Here is a 15,675-nt window from a genome sequence, read left to right as displayed (position 1 = left end):
AACACTCAGAACTTAAAGGCAGCATTCAGCTACAGACACAATGGAATCAACAAACTGCCATAATAAAGTCCTTGTAAAAAATGTCTAGCTGTCTACTCCACCACTTTATCCAATACAGCTGGATTATGAAACCCATTTTGCAGTATGTGGAAACCTATTTTTCCTAAGATAACAGCAGTAACAAGCCTTGGGTTCACAGATCCGCCGGATGAGCTACCCTCAAGAGGTAAATGGCAGAATCAGAAAATCAGAAACATGGGACATTTCCTAGCTTGGAATGGCAAAGTGACGGAAAACTATTACCTGGGAGCTTGCAGGAAATGTTGTATCTTCAGGCACCTTAGCGGATTTGCTAAGGGCTGCATATTCAGTAAAGGCATTATTTTTGCCACCTCACAACAGTGATAGTTATAAAGTTCTTATAGTATACATGGAAAATTTTGCAAACCCTAAACTTATTTAGTAGAACTCGATTCCCAATAAACTCAGATCATAGTTCAGAGTTAGCACATTTAAAATAAGTATAATGATGGAAACAGAGGACTACTTAACACAACATGACTACCACTTTACAACCTTCCCCATCGTTGCTGGCTGGTGAAGGCGTACTGGCTGTCTTCAGGATACAGCTCCACAGTGCATAGCAGAGAATACTCTTACAACCTGCTCTTTATGTGATGAGAATAAAGTTTTAAAGTAGTGACTCAATATTAAAAAGAAATTGACTTCCATTCAAATTTAGAGGCAGAGTTACTAAGAAGTCAAACATATCTTCCGTTTCCTAAACTTGAGCAAAGGCCGACTATTTTAATAAATAAATTAAACAAAAGTTCTAAAACACCTGCACAATAATCATCTAAATGTACTTAAGTATCTTTAATTTTTTTAATTTAATTTTTTCTGTTTCAGAAATGTATGCAAAAACAACTCTTCTACCAATCTTAATGTTCAACATGGGATAAAAAAAGAACTTATTTTTCTGGAAAATTAGAAAAAGTTCTTTTTCAACATGATGCCATTCTCTGGACAGCAGGAGAAACAGCAACGTGTGCATCAGAGTAAAAGAAGATGCTTTCTAATTTCTGAACAACTGTTATATAAATAATTCTATCAATATACATAGTACCTCACAGAATGACACAAAGGTAGGTCCCTGCTCTGAAGAGAATGCAATCCGAAGACCAACAGGGAAGAAAATGAAAGGGGGAAAAGTAATACGGTGTTGGAAACTAAAGAATATATTTATTTATTTATTTAATTCCATTTATATCCCACCCTACCCGCAAGCAGGCTCAGGGCAGGTCACAACAGTAATAAATCATACATGCATATATATAAGTATGTGTCATAGATCTTATATACTAATAGACAAATGGCCCTGATCTGTGTTTATTTAAATCCGGAGACTGGAACCATGAACAGACAAATCTTCCCATACACCCGAAAAATGTCCCAAGTTTGCAGAAAAATATGAAATCTAAAAAAAAAAATAAAAAAATTGGAGGCTTAAAAACCCCAAAATGATAAAAGGAGTGCATGTAGCTTTAGCCAAAGCCCCTCAGGAGTTGTTGCTAGGCAACAATTAGCCAGTATTCCAGGCTTGTAGCCAGTATTCCAGGCTTGGTTTTTGTCAGGAAAAGGCAGGGGGAGACAGCAGGGCCCCTTCCTAGGCTGTTTTGGCCTCTTAGGGAGGACTTATCTCAGCCAGGCCTAGCTGCAACCAACAAGCAACTTGATATGACTCACCCATGTCTGGCTAATTGCTACAGTTCAACAGCACTCCCCAAAAACCAGTGTAGTGTAGTGGTTAGAGTTTCAGACTGGGATCTGGGAGACCCAGGTGTGAATCACCACTCCTCTGTGGACACTCACTGGGTGACTCTGATCCTCTGCCTACCTCTCAGGATTGTTATAAGGGTAATATGGAGGCAAGGAAAATAATGTCAGCTGATACGGATCCTCATCGTGGAGAAAGGCAGTATATAAATTAAGCAAATCAATAAATATAAGTGAAGATGGGAAGGAGATAAAAGTTAAGTTGTTTAGTAGGTTTGAAGTAGAGAAAAATGCATGGAAAGGTGAACTTATGGTGGCTGCCAGGAAGAGGAAAAGAGGAAACAGTGCCCGCACCCAAGTCCTTTCAGGTTGCCCACCATTCAACTGGGCATGGCTCAGCTGGCATCATGTAACTGGGCCGTAGGGGTGAAGCTGCTGGGTGTGAAGATGGGAAGATGACAAAGGTGGTGCAAAGGATAGAAGGAAGCAGGAAAAGGGAGACAATAAGAAACCCCTTCATGTTCTTGTGGTTCCCCCACTTATATATTAATAATATCCAGGCTGGATTACTGTAATGTGCTGTATGGGGTATTTTTTGAAAAACATCGAACAACAACAGGTTTAAAATGCTGCTTGCAAGGCTTCTAACTAGGGACCATGAAGATCATGCATTCCCAACTGTGTTATACCAACTGTGCTGGATGCTAGTGCTGTACTGACCTTTTAAGCCCTAAACAGTATAGATCATGAAGGACTGCCTCCACTCCTATGAACTTGCCCTTAACCCCAAGATCATTAGGTACTTGACATGCCACAGATTTACTCTTTCATTGCTAGCTTTTATCAGGTCTGTTCCTTTACATCTTTGTATGACTGACTATTAATGTGCTACTGTTAGTTGTTAGAGTTTTCATCCTTTGTATTACAATTATTATTCCATTTTAAATTTTTACTTGTAAACCACATTGAATGCTAGAAAGGTGGGGTAGAAATCTTCTAAAAAATCAATGCAGTTGTTATTTGCACTTATGCATAAATGGAAGGGCATCTAGAAATGCCTTTGAACAGCTGTGAGTGACTCCTGCTAGATTCTGTAGCTGAAGTCAATAGTTGCTACTTGATCTACACGTTTTGTAAAGATCAAATATCAGAAGTGACATTTTAACTTCAGTTCATCTGATTTAACAAAACTACAATACACGGTGTTTTGCAGGAAGAAAATACTGCATTACAAGGCCAAAATCAAGCAAATGTTCTCTGCATACCTTGCATTTCTTTTTCATGACATTTAGGCAGAGTCTTTCCAGAAAACTGAAGCAAGGAATGGGAATACTCCTTTCCCCAGCACTTTCTATTGTGATACATCACAAATATTGTGTTAAAGGAAATGACCAACATTTTAATAACTGACCTACACTGGAACTGAACAATTTATTTTTCCAAACCCAGTGAACAGAGCCAAAGAAACACCCCCATACACTCAGTAAAAAAAATTAGAAAGAGGAAATAGCGTGATTTGTTCTGCTCAAACAGTATGGTTGTTCTTTTCAACAAGAAGCTGAGTGATACGGAACAGAGTTTCAGAATACATTTTCTACTCCTTCACATCAGTTTTAGAAATAAAAATTATTTCACCAAATGGCTATTTCGTTCCAAAGCCAGAAAGATTTAAGGGTGGGGAGGGGGGAATACAGTGACAGCAGAGCAGCGTGAAGAATAAAGAAATGCTATCTGAAACCACTTTAGCTGCAAATTCCAAAATATCTTCACTAGATACAGGTGTGTAAAAAAATTGAAGTTTAATTGTTGAAATATGTTATTCTAAATCATATTTTATTTCAATTGGTATTTTATATTTTAAGTCTTAGTTTAAGCATTAGTGCCTCTCTAAAGATAGACTCAGATTTCAAAACTAGGTTCATACAAAAACATTAAAACCTACACTTATTCGGTGATTATAAGGGTTGTTTTTTCATGCAAAAGGTCAAATGAAGAGAAGATATGCATTTCAGTCCATTACTGTGTCATATCCATAAGTCAAGCAGTGTTTAAATATATTATTTCTAGAGTTTCAGCTGGATACAGGGACTGACAGTACTGCAGCCCAAGCGTCACAATCTGAGTTCGATCCTGGCGGAATCTGGGTTCAGGTAGCCAGCTCAACGTTGACTCAGCCTTCCATCTTTCTGAGTACCCAGTTTCCTGGGGGTAAAGCGTAGATGACTGGGGAAGGCAAAGGCAAACCACCCCATAAAAAGTCTGCCAAGAAAACATTGTGATGCGACATCCCTCCAACGGTCAGTAATGACTCAGTCCTTTACCTACCCCATTCTTTAAAATGGCATTAAGATTTGTCAGGTGGAAATGAAATTTACAAGTGTAAGTGTTCTGCCATAAATCCAAAAGGAATACACGCACATCATATAGTAAAGAGCCTCTTCTAGCACTAGGAAAAAACATGGTTTTTGCTATCACTATTAAAAACTGTCAAAATAGGATACATTTTGACCAGGATCCATAGAAGCACATGCAAGAAATGACCAGTTACTACCATTAGTCATCATCACACAATGCATAAAATCCTACTCTAAAGAGGATTTTCTAACAATAAAAGGGATGCATGTAAGAGAAAGGGTCTTTAAGATGATGATGATTTTATGATTTGCAAGGGTTTTTTTGTTATGATCTGTGGTCCAGAGAGAGAGAGAGAGAGAGAGAGAGAGAGAGAGAGCTATGTGCCATCAGATCTCTTCTGACTTACGGCGACCCTATGAATGAAAGACCTTCAAAACAACTTATAATTAATGGCCTTGCTCATATCCTGAAAAGTGGTAGACATGGGCCTTTTTCACACTACATACCTGCTTCCAGAACATCACGAAACACAGCGCAAAAAACACGGAAGATAGCGTCTTCTCGCGAGAGTTTTACGCAATGTCGCGCAAAGCTCTTGCAAGAAGACGCTATCTTCCGCATTTTTTGTGCTGCGTTTCGTGATGTTCTGGAAGCAGGTATGTAGTGTGAAAAGGGCCATGGCTTCATTTATTGAATCCAGCCATCTCATTTTGGGTCTTCCTCTTTTCCTCCTGCCTTCCACATTTCCTAGCATTATTGTCTCTGATAATCTTGTTGGTCTGTAAATTGTCACTGGAGTAAAACCCAACTTGCTTCCTGTCAGCTTTTTTCATTGTCCAGCTCTTACATCCATACATAATAATGGGGAATACCACAGTCTGGATTATCTTGATCTTAGTCCCCAGAGAATCCTTATCCTTAAGGATTTATTCAAGTTCCTTCATGGCTGCTCTTCCAAGTCTCAATCTCCTTCTTGATTTCTTGGATACAGTCTCTCTTTTAGTTGATGATTGAGCCAAGCAACAGAAAATCTTTAACCCTTTCAATCTCTTCATTATCAACCTTAAAATTTTCTAACTCCTCAGTAGTCATTACTTTTATCTTCTTGATGTTCAGCTGTAATCCTGCTTTGGTAATTTCTTCTTTAACTTTCATCAGTAGTCATTTCAAGTCCCACTGTTTTCTACCAGTAATGTAGTGTTATCTGCATATTTCAAATTGTTAATGTTCCTTCCACCTATTTTCCTTCCAGCTTCTTCTTCTAAATCCAGCTTTCCTTATATATTCTGCATATTGGCTGAACAGTTACGGAGGTAATAAACATCCTTTTCTGACACCTATGACAATTGGAAATCATTCTGTTTCCCCATGTTTTGTTCTGACAGTAGCTTCTTGTACAGAGTACAGGTTTAGCATTAACACAATCAAATGTTGTGGCACACCCATTTTTTAACACCATCCATAGCTTTTCATGATCCACACAAGCAAAGCTTTGCTGTAATCTATAAAACACATACTGATTTTCTTCTGAAATTCCCTATTATGCTCTATTACCTGTTGTAAATTTGCAACATGATCTCTAGTGCCTCTTCCTTTTCTAAATCCATCTTGAATGTCTGGCATTTTTCCTTCCATATATGATAAGAGTCTTTGTTGTAGAATTTTGAGCATCACTTTGCTTGCAATGAAAAGTAATACAATGGTCCAGTAGTTGCTGTACTCTTTGGCATTCCCCTTTTTTGGAAGTGGAATATAGATAGAACGTTTCCAGTCTGTGGGAAATAGTTTTGTTTTCCATATTTGTTGACTGGTTAAGGTTTGGATGGACTCTGTAGCTTGAAATAGCTTTATTGGTATATCATCCATTAATGATTATTTATTTCTCCCAATTGGTTTGAGCACAGCTTTCACTTCACTTTCTAAGATTTCAGGATTTTCGTCAAAAGATACTTCTTTGAAGGAATCTCTCATCCTTCCATCTTTTTTGTATAGTTTGTCAGTGTATTGTTTCCATCTTTCCTTTATTTTGTCCTGATCAGATGCTGTATTTCTGTGTTGATCTTTCAGTATCCCTATCAATGGTTTGTATTTACCTTTGATTTCTTTGATCTTGTGGAACAGATCTCTTGTTCTTCATTTTTTGTTGTTCTCTTTATTTCTTTGCACTGGTTATTATAACAGATTTCTTTATCTTTGCATGCAAGTTATTGAGAAGTTGCATTTAGAATTCTATTTCTGTTACTTTTTCCTTTTGCAATTTTAAGAATTTCATCTGTCATCCATCTGGGCTTCTCCTACCTTTTGGCTACACGAATAGTCTTTGCATATTCTTCCCTATAATATCTCTGGTTTCAACTCACAATTCTTCTGGTTCATGATCAATGAAACTCAATAATGCAAATCTGTTCTTTACATGATCTTTAAATTCTTCAGGAATGTTATTTAGATTGTTTTTTTGGCACTATGTTTCTTCTAGTGTTTTTCTTCAGCTTTATTCTAATTTTTGATATTAACAATTCATGATCTGTATCACAATCAGCTCCTGGTCTTGTTTTAGCAGAAAGAATAGAGCTTCTCCATCTTCTGCTTCTAATGGTTATTTATTTCCTGTACTGGCCATTCATCTCCATGTATAAAACCATCTGTTTGGTTGCCAAAAGTATGTGTTTACAATGATCATTGGCTTCACAAAAGTCTATGAGTAGCTCTCCTGCTTCATTTCATAATCCTTGTTCAAATTTTTCTACGATATTTGATTCTGCTTTGTCTCCTACTTCCAAAAGATAAGGCTGTTCTCGATTACAGTCACTAAATAAAGGTGGTCAAAAGACCATCGGGAAGGAAAATTCCACAATACTATAGTGCAACAGTTTATAAATCTTTTCAAGTGATTTTAACAATAATACATGATTACATCATATTACATATCATTTCTCATATCATTTTTCAACATTTTTCAGCAATCTTATCATTCATAATACACAGAAACAAGAGTCCTCTGCAAGAGGACCTGAGGGTGTGACGGCAATGCAGCAGAAAAAGTCTTTAAAGACTCAAAATAACGTGTCTTCTTTAACTTTTTTCTTTTTTCCTTTTTTCAAATTTTTCAAAAGCCAAGATGAAAAGGTACGTGGCTGGTCCAGAGATGAAAGTTGGAAAGCCCAGCAGTGCCCGGAACTAAGACCGGCAGATTTTCCTATAGTTCTTCGTCCATAAGGACTTACTCAGGGGCAACCTGCTATTTCCGTACACAGTTGCATAATATACGCGCCGAAAGAACACCCATGGACGTGGATTATCTCCACGATGTTGAAAAATGATATGAGAAATGATATGTAATATGATGTAATCATGTATTATTGTTAAAAACACTTGAAAAGATTTATAAACTGTTGCACTATAGTATTGTGGAATTTTCCTTCCCGATGGTCTTTTGTCTCTTACTTCTGCATTCCAGACACCTATGATTATCAGTGCATGATTATCACGTTCCACGTTTCTACTATATGTGTCGCACAGCTTTGGATATTCCTTTTGCATCTATTCACATCAGCAACTAGACATTCTTTCAGCTTTAATCTAGTCCAATCATTAAAAGCAATGCTATTCATACTTGTCCTCTGCTCTTCCCTAGTAGTCAATTGAGTGCCATCCAAGCTGGTGGTACTGTCTTCCAACACTATATCTTCTTCCATTTTGGATTGTCTCATCATAGGGTTTTCAAGGTAAAAGATGATCAGAAGTCATTTACTATTGTCTTCTTCTGCACTGGGATAGCTGAAGTGATGCTGCAGTTGACTGTGAAAGATCCTCCACCAGTGTCACCTTCCACTACTGCTGCTGCCCAGTAGCTATCTGTAATGAACTGCACATTTTATAAAGCACATTTTGCGCACACAGCTGCAAAACTGTTAAGAGTTAATCTCTCACAGAATCTGAGAGCTTTGAGTGGCAGGCTACCCCAAGGCATCAGATTGGATAGCATGAGCTGGAGATAGGAGGGTCTGTTTTGAGTCCTAGCAGAGAGAGATCGAGTGTGAAGAGTTGGAGAGACAGTCTTAACAGACAGAGTGGTTTTGACACCAATAGGAGAACTGGGGAAAGTTGACAAGGAGATTTGGGAAGTAGGTGCAGACTCCCAAACAGGCCAAAGGAAGGGAATAGACCTTCTAAGGAGAGGAGATTTTCCCTACTCAGTCAAACAGGAAGGTAGCTCTGATGAGATCCCTGGTTGGATATGGTTAGGAAGTGCCTGTGGAGATCTTCAGATTCAGTTAATAACTGAAGTACTGGTGTGTGCAGAGAAAGGGACAGGGGTGCTAGAAAGTGGGTACCAACATTCCTAACTCCAAAAGTGACAGGGAATACTAAAAGAAAGAATATTAGAATATTAGTTCTCTTCTGCTGCTGTGACTGTTGATTCTTGGTCTGGTGTCTCAGCTTTGGCCATTCTGCCTTGAGAGACTTTGCTAGGAGTTTAGACTCTTGACAGAGTCTGCACTCCTGATAGTATTGCTCTCAGCTTTACTGACATGTACAAACCCCCTCACCCTGTTAAGGTGCATATCCATGATGGGGTACACAAAGAGAGTTCTGTCTAATTAGTGCAACACTACTGGGATAGCAGCAAAATGTTAGTGTTAGAATGGTGTCTTCTTTCGATCCTGTGCTTTAAGATCATTTAATAAGTTAGACAAATCTGCTCACAAAACTCTACTGTTTCGGGGCCAAAAGTCACAAAAACACTTTCCTCATTTCATCCAAATAAAATCTACCTAAAATGTATGTTCTCATCCACAGCAGGAGCATCTATTTAAAATGCATGACAGAATGAGAAACTTTCAAGTCATTATTTTAGCTAGACAAGAAACATCAGTGCTAGGGCTAATGTACAACATCAGACAGCAACATATATTGGCAGAAGTTTTCTTTCTTCAGTGGCACACTTAAGAGCACTGTGACTTAAAGCAGGTTTTTGTCTTTACCAGATGCTTTGAAGTTGGTGCAATTCCAGGAAATAATCCATTTACTTCAATTTGTTTAATATTTAAAATATTAAATATTTGAAAGCCAGCACAGTGTAGTGGTTACAGTGTTAGACTAGGATCTGGGAGACCCAGATTCAAATCCCCACTCCACCATAGCAACTTCCTGGGTGACCTTGGGCCAGTCACATACACTCAGCTTAACCTACCTCATAGGGTTGTTGTGAAGATACAATGGGGCAGAAAATTATGTAAGTTGCTTTAGGTACACACTGAGGAGAAAGGCAAGCTATAAATAAAGTAAATAAATAATAATCAGAAAATTCTTGCAGTGGCTTGAGGGGTCATATGTGTAGTCACACAGATGGGAACTTGAACCTGTGCAGATACTGCTAAAAGATTTCTAGAATTAAGTTAAAGAGTTATTTCTAGCATTGACTCTGCTCATCTCAAGGACAGAGATGGCAACATGCATGCTCCAAGTGGGAAGAGCCTTCCTTCTCAATTCTTCTGACTGATGCAGCTGGAGCAATGAAATATCCATTGAAGGAAAGCTTGTGGGGGGCAGCTATATGACTATACAGATGACCAGTTGAAGAACAGTTAAAGGTAAGCAACCTGTCTGAAAAACACAGCCCTACCCCACCAAAAGATGCATCTCATCTGGTTCTGAGGTCAACAGCGTACTGCTTGACAAATATAGATGGCTGTGACCAAATGGCAGCTTTACATAAGAACAGAACATGCACACTATTAGCAAAAGCTATGGATGTGGCAACCACCCTTGTAGTGTGAGTCTAAACTGTACATGGCAAGTCACAGCAATTTGTAAAACAGCTTGATCAATGAGACAATCCACCTACTAAAACACTGAAGAACCATTAAGGTATGTGCAGAAGGAAACAGGCTGATGAACACAGAAGGTTTAAAGAAAAATAAAAGATCAGCCATCTATAAATAATTGTTTAGATGAAATTTCTGCTAGCTGAAGGTTTACAGAGGAAATATTAAGGCTTTAGAGCAAAGATGCAGGAGCTATTGCAGAATATTAGACACAGAATACAGTGAAAGTTTCCAAGAAAAAGAGTGCTAGGAGTAGTAGAATGAATTCAAAGACTGGTCTCAAGATTGACTTGAGAATGGGACAACTGTGGAGAAGATAGCTACACATCTTGGCAAGCGCTGTCTAGTAGACATTTGAAAACATTATCCATGACAACTTTTATCTCTGCAGATGTCAGAAGCTGGTAGAGATTGTTCTCTGGAATGGGCAGCACATCTTGGAGCTTTCCTACATTGGAACAAGAAAGGGTTCAATTTTCATTCATGTTTGACAGTGTAGACTGGAGTCCATGTTGCCCTGCCAGAGTCCTTCACCTAGACAGAATAAACAGGAAACAACCATCTCTGTCGGGGCATTTACTGCCACAATTCTGACAATTCAAATGGTTACAGACATAAATGTAAGACAGGGGAAACCACGCAAGGGAAATATGAAACACCGAAACAAAAGTCTGAAGGTTGGAAAAGCAAAGAATCACTAAAGGAGCCTCACTTAATTCCTCAAGAAACTGATACTGCAGCAGTTGACAAAGAACTGAGCAGAAAGATGTGGCTTTACCCACTAGGTGCATGAATGTTGCCACCTCTGCTCTTGAGCTTTCCAGAGCTACTATCAGAAATCTCTTTAGCTTAGCTCTGGAGTGTCTGTTCAAATATCACTTGGCCTCCAATCATAATCAATCTTATGAGGAGATAAAACACAATGAAACTAATGGGATTTACTTCTAGGATAACATAGTTAAGACTGAAAGGTTTTCAATATAATGGAATTCATTTAAGTCACACTGGCCATTTACTGATAACTGATGATACAAAGTGAGAAGTTGATATGTTTGTCACATATTCACTAAAAGCTTGCATGATTCATCTTATACTTACATTGGGGGTACTTTTGCATCATTAATTTTATTTTGATTTGTCATTCATTCAGCTCCGAAGATATAGAGGAAAGTATCACAGTCGAATTTGTTCTTCCCCTCTATTTATCCTTGATGCGTTAAGCCAGGTGTCTCCAACATTTCTGAGCCTGCAGACACCTTTGAAATTCTGACACAGGGTGGTAGATGCAACTACTAAACAGTTGGCACAGGGGGCGGAGCCAATCACAAAATGTCAGGGAGAGATGTAATGTCGAACTCTAATAGTAACTCTTCAACATTTCAAGCAGAAGCTCTGTTTTACAGGATGCCTTTTAAAAAGAACATATTGTTTAAAAATATTTGCTTGCGTACACACAGCTTACCTTCAGTCACAGTGTAGGATATGCTGGCAGCTGCTGCTGCAGCAAATTTTAATAAATATGCATAGCCAATCAGATCTCAAAAGACCAATCAGGAAACCTGAACACATGAACCTGCTGGGCAACAGCCCCACCTGGCCTTACCCATCTTTTAAAAATGCCTGGTGAAAGGTGTGAGCAGGCAGCATGGTGCCCATGGGTACCATGTTGGGGATCCCTGTTTTAAGCCATTCAAGTCAAAGAAACAAAATTAAATGCTTAACAAGACATAATTAAAATTCAATTGGAGGACTACCACTCCATTTTAAGAGAAAGAAGCAAAATTTTATTTTGTGTCACTGTACTGGATGACACATAGTTGCAGTTCTACAAGAATTTCCTTCAATAGGACCACTGCCTACATCTCATCATACCCAATGTTCACTGTTCCCAACACCAGCAGTCAGTTTGGGCTCAAATACTTTTAATCATTGGATAAAACTTAAATATAAATTGTCAGGAAAACACCTATGTATCTGACAAGTCAACTCCATACATGTGGTATGACCAGTTCCTAATGCTAGAAAAGATCTGCATAAGATGCAATTCTATCCTGTCAATAAGAAAACAAGCAAATAGTTTTTAATTAATGAAACTTGTTTTTCTTAAGAATCTGCCTAAGCATCCAGGTTGCTGGAATATCTTCCAGAAACGTGACTTTGAAAAAGACAGCTTGATACTGTTTTTCCTGGCTGCACTACAGAAAACAGCAAGATCTTCATTTAGTGTACTTTTTTCATATTTCGGAGTGTGTGGTGGGGGAATAAAATTAAGCACAGTAATTGTTAAGGAAAATAAATGTCAGGAAACACAAGATATCAAGCCCTTGATAGTTAGTAAGTTTAAACTTATGCAGAGTTTTTTCACTGATTAATCATAAGCATGACACAAGTTCAATATGCAAGCATAAATGAGACTTGATTAATTTACAGTGATACACTTGAAAAGCAGTCTCTATTAATAATCTGTTTAAACAAACACTTTATTCTTAAGCAGTTCTACGATATTTTCCAGTGCCACATATGCAAAGCCAAAATTGAAATGTAGTCATCTGAAAATTGTCCAGTTCTCTGTGTATGCAATAATCTTTTCAGCTATGTGCTTTTCAGCTATGTGCTTTTATCTTTGCATTATTTCCATTGTGTCTATATAGGAAACCCAGTATCTGTTCATACATTATATTTTCAGGTGCACACCTATGATATTTTAAGTATACACCTGAAGGTGTAAAGCATTAACATAATATACATATGCTTGCAAACACATACATCATACAGGTACACTGATCAGGTAATAAGGTTTAGGAAGACAAATATTTGCTCTGAGTAACATACGAACCAACTATAAACCTGTACTAATAAATTCTTTAATATTCAAACTGGGTCCTTGAAATGTGCCCCTTTAACTGCAAGTAACAGATAATTTGCTAACATTTCTTGTTTATTTACTTGGAAATAGTATAACCATTTCAAACCTAAAGACAGTGAAGGCTTAACTAGACAGGACACTGATGTACAATCAGGATGTCCCACGTTTTGAGTTTATTTTGGGGGTTGGGTTTGTTTGTTTTTGTTAACAGCCATGGCCAGAAGAAGGACAAGTCGGAGAAGCAGGTTTAGCCCTTCATTCCATGGCATTTTCCGTTTATAACAGTGCCATCCTAAGCAAAGTTACACTTCAGACAAAAGTCTGCACTTACAGCTTAGCATAGCATTTTAATTAATCCCTGTTTCTAATTATATAATGTCAAAAACCAAGGTAATGTAATGCTAGTTAAACAAAACTTATCCAGTCAAAAGTATCCCTTTGAGAACGATAATGTTTGTTACCAGAAAGGGCAGAAGTTATAAAATGAAAAATTATTTTGAGAAAGTTGTTGGATTTAATATTCCTTGATATTCATTATTCAGGCAAATTACATATTCTTCATGCATACTCATGAGTGATTAGCAACTTGCTCTCCAGAAAAATAATTATAATATAGTAATTTGAACCTAAAAACACAACACTGTTAATGTAAACACATTTCTCAGTGGAAAATGATGAGGAAAGGGGAAGATAGAGCTTTTGACTTCTAAAATATAGTTACAGAAAGCTAACAGGTTGCAGCTAACAAGCAAAACACCTTTGTAGCATTCAAAACTGTCTTGACTTTCTGAACAAAAAGGCAGTAAATGCTTTCTTTCGAGGAATATTTTATTGTATTTGAATGTTGTATTAAGTAAATTGCTAGAACAGCCCTTTCAACATGAAACTCTCCTCCCTCCTCCATGCCATTCTGAACACTTCAAGATTAAGTAACTCACATATAAAACAATTTTTCAGAAATTCTTCCATTTCCTAATAATCAAATTTGAGGAAGCAGTCCTAAAGAGCTATATATTTCTTTCTTGTCTGTTCAAAAAATCTGTCTAGCCATTTATAATTCACTGGCACAAACAGCAACTGCCAGGCAAGCAGCTTGAAGGCAAGTACAAAAACTTGTCTATCTGAACACTGACAATGGAGGGAGATGGTGGTTGACAAAGAGAATTATATCTGTGTAAAAAGATGATGGTAGTTTAATATTCTGTTGCCAATTTACATTCCCCTGAATCCTTCATTTTGTTGGCCTCTTTATTCCCTCTCCATTAAGGTAATGAGACCAGTTATTCTCTATTAATCACATGAGGCCCAAAAAATGAGTTTTCAGACATCCCCAAGGCAAAGGCTTCTACCACATCTAGGGTTACCCAGCCCCCTCAACCTCCTGGCAGGGGATTGGGGCCTGGCACTTACCTGCGGGAGTGGCGTGTCTGTGTGCGTACAAAGCATGCACGCACTCCCACAAGCGCAATGACATCACTTCTGGGAAGTGACATCATCACGTGGCCCCTGTCAGCACACCCACACTCTGCAGGGGCCCGGATTGGCGACCCTGCGGAGCACAGAAGTGCTCCTGCCCTCTACAGCAGCCTAAAACCCGCCCATTTTGGCCCAGATTGGGTTCGTTTCGGGAGCACTCCTGCACAGCAGCCCAAAATGGGTCCAATCCAGGCAAAACCAGGCCTGTTTTGGGCCACTGCAGAGCGCAGGTGCACTCCCGCATTCCCGCAGCAGCTCAAAACAGGCCCGATCTATGCCAAAATGGGCCCAAAATGAGCCCGATCTGGGCCAAAATGGTCGTGTTTTGGGCCACTGAGGAGAGCAGAAGTGCTCCTGTGCTCCAAACCAGCCGCAATCTGGGCCTGATGGAACCCATGATGGAACCCAGAGAACACCCTGCTTTGTTTCCACGCTTCAAGGTATTAATATAGGATGACTACCAACACAAATAGTGATCCTATATGAATCCTATATAAACACAAGATTATTTATTTATTTAATTAATTTATAAATAGTTTATCTACTATAAGACAAATCTTACTTCATACGCAAGCAACATTTAATAAAAGCACGTCTATGTTACAATCAGCCCCATAAGAAGAAAATCATGGTTAGGAGGCCAGAGAAATAATCAATGTAGAAGAGAGAAGAGCAAAAGCCTAAACACAGGTAGTTCAATGTGTCTGAAATTATTTAATTGTATTAAATATTAATATCGTTAAGTTTTATAGAGGTGTCTGGGCCAAATTAGATGCAATTTGTAAGATCAATGAATGGATCTTTCAGAGGCATTTTTTTTTAAGTTATATAAATAGCAAATATATGGGAGGGGGTTATTTTCCCAATCTAAAGCATACACTCCCTGTAGCTACGTGCCCTATATGAAAAATATATAGAAGCCATATGGATAATCTATAAAATTCCTCTCGTGGAATAAGCAGAAGTGTGTGCACTTGCTCATTGATTTGGAGAAAATGGCACGGGAAAAAGCTTAACCTCCCTTTTCCAATGCTGTATCCCAACCCAGTTACTCTTATATATTTTCTTTAAAACACATGGGAGATGAGATGCCTTTGTGGAACTTCCACGTCACATATAGTCTTGCCCTTTGTCAGCTACCCTTTATTTTTAAAATGAAAGCAGAAGAGTTTCGGAAAGGAGGCTAGTCATCCACGCAGTTTCCCCACACAAATGCACACACTGTCCATGGCTGTAGTTACAATATTTTGGCCAAAGAAGAAATTAAATTACCATATGATACACAGAGATAAAAAAACTAATATATATGTGTTCTATACAACAGTTGAAATAGGTACACAATATTATCTCCTGCTTAAAATATAATAGCTAAAG

General features: G+C 38.2%; 1 protein-coding gene across 4 annotated transcripts in view; it reads right to left on the bottom strand.

Moving 5' to 3' along the window:
• BABAM2 (BRISC and BRCA1 A complex member 2) overlaps positions 1–15,675 on the bottom strand; it is a 232,233-nt gene that overhangs the window by 185,652 nt on the left and 30,906 nt on the right. The gene's annotated exons all lie outside the window — the stretch shown is intronic.

The sequence above is a fragment of the Eublepharis macularius genome, chromosome 1 (assembly GCF_028583425.1).
Source record: "Eublepharis macularius isolate TG4126 chromosome 1, MPM_Emac_v1.0, whole genome shotgun sequence".
Lineage (NCBI taxonomy): Eukaryota > Metazoa > Chordata > Lepidosauria > Squamata > Eublepharidae > Eublepharis > Eublepharis macularius.
The sequence above is the reverse complement of the archived record's forward strand: the minus strand, read 5'-3'. Positions and strand labels throughout refer to the sequence as shown.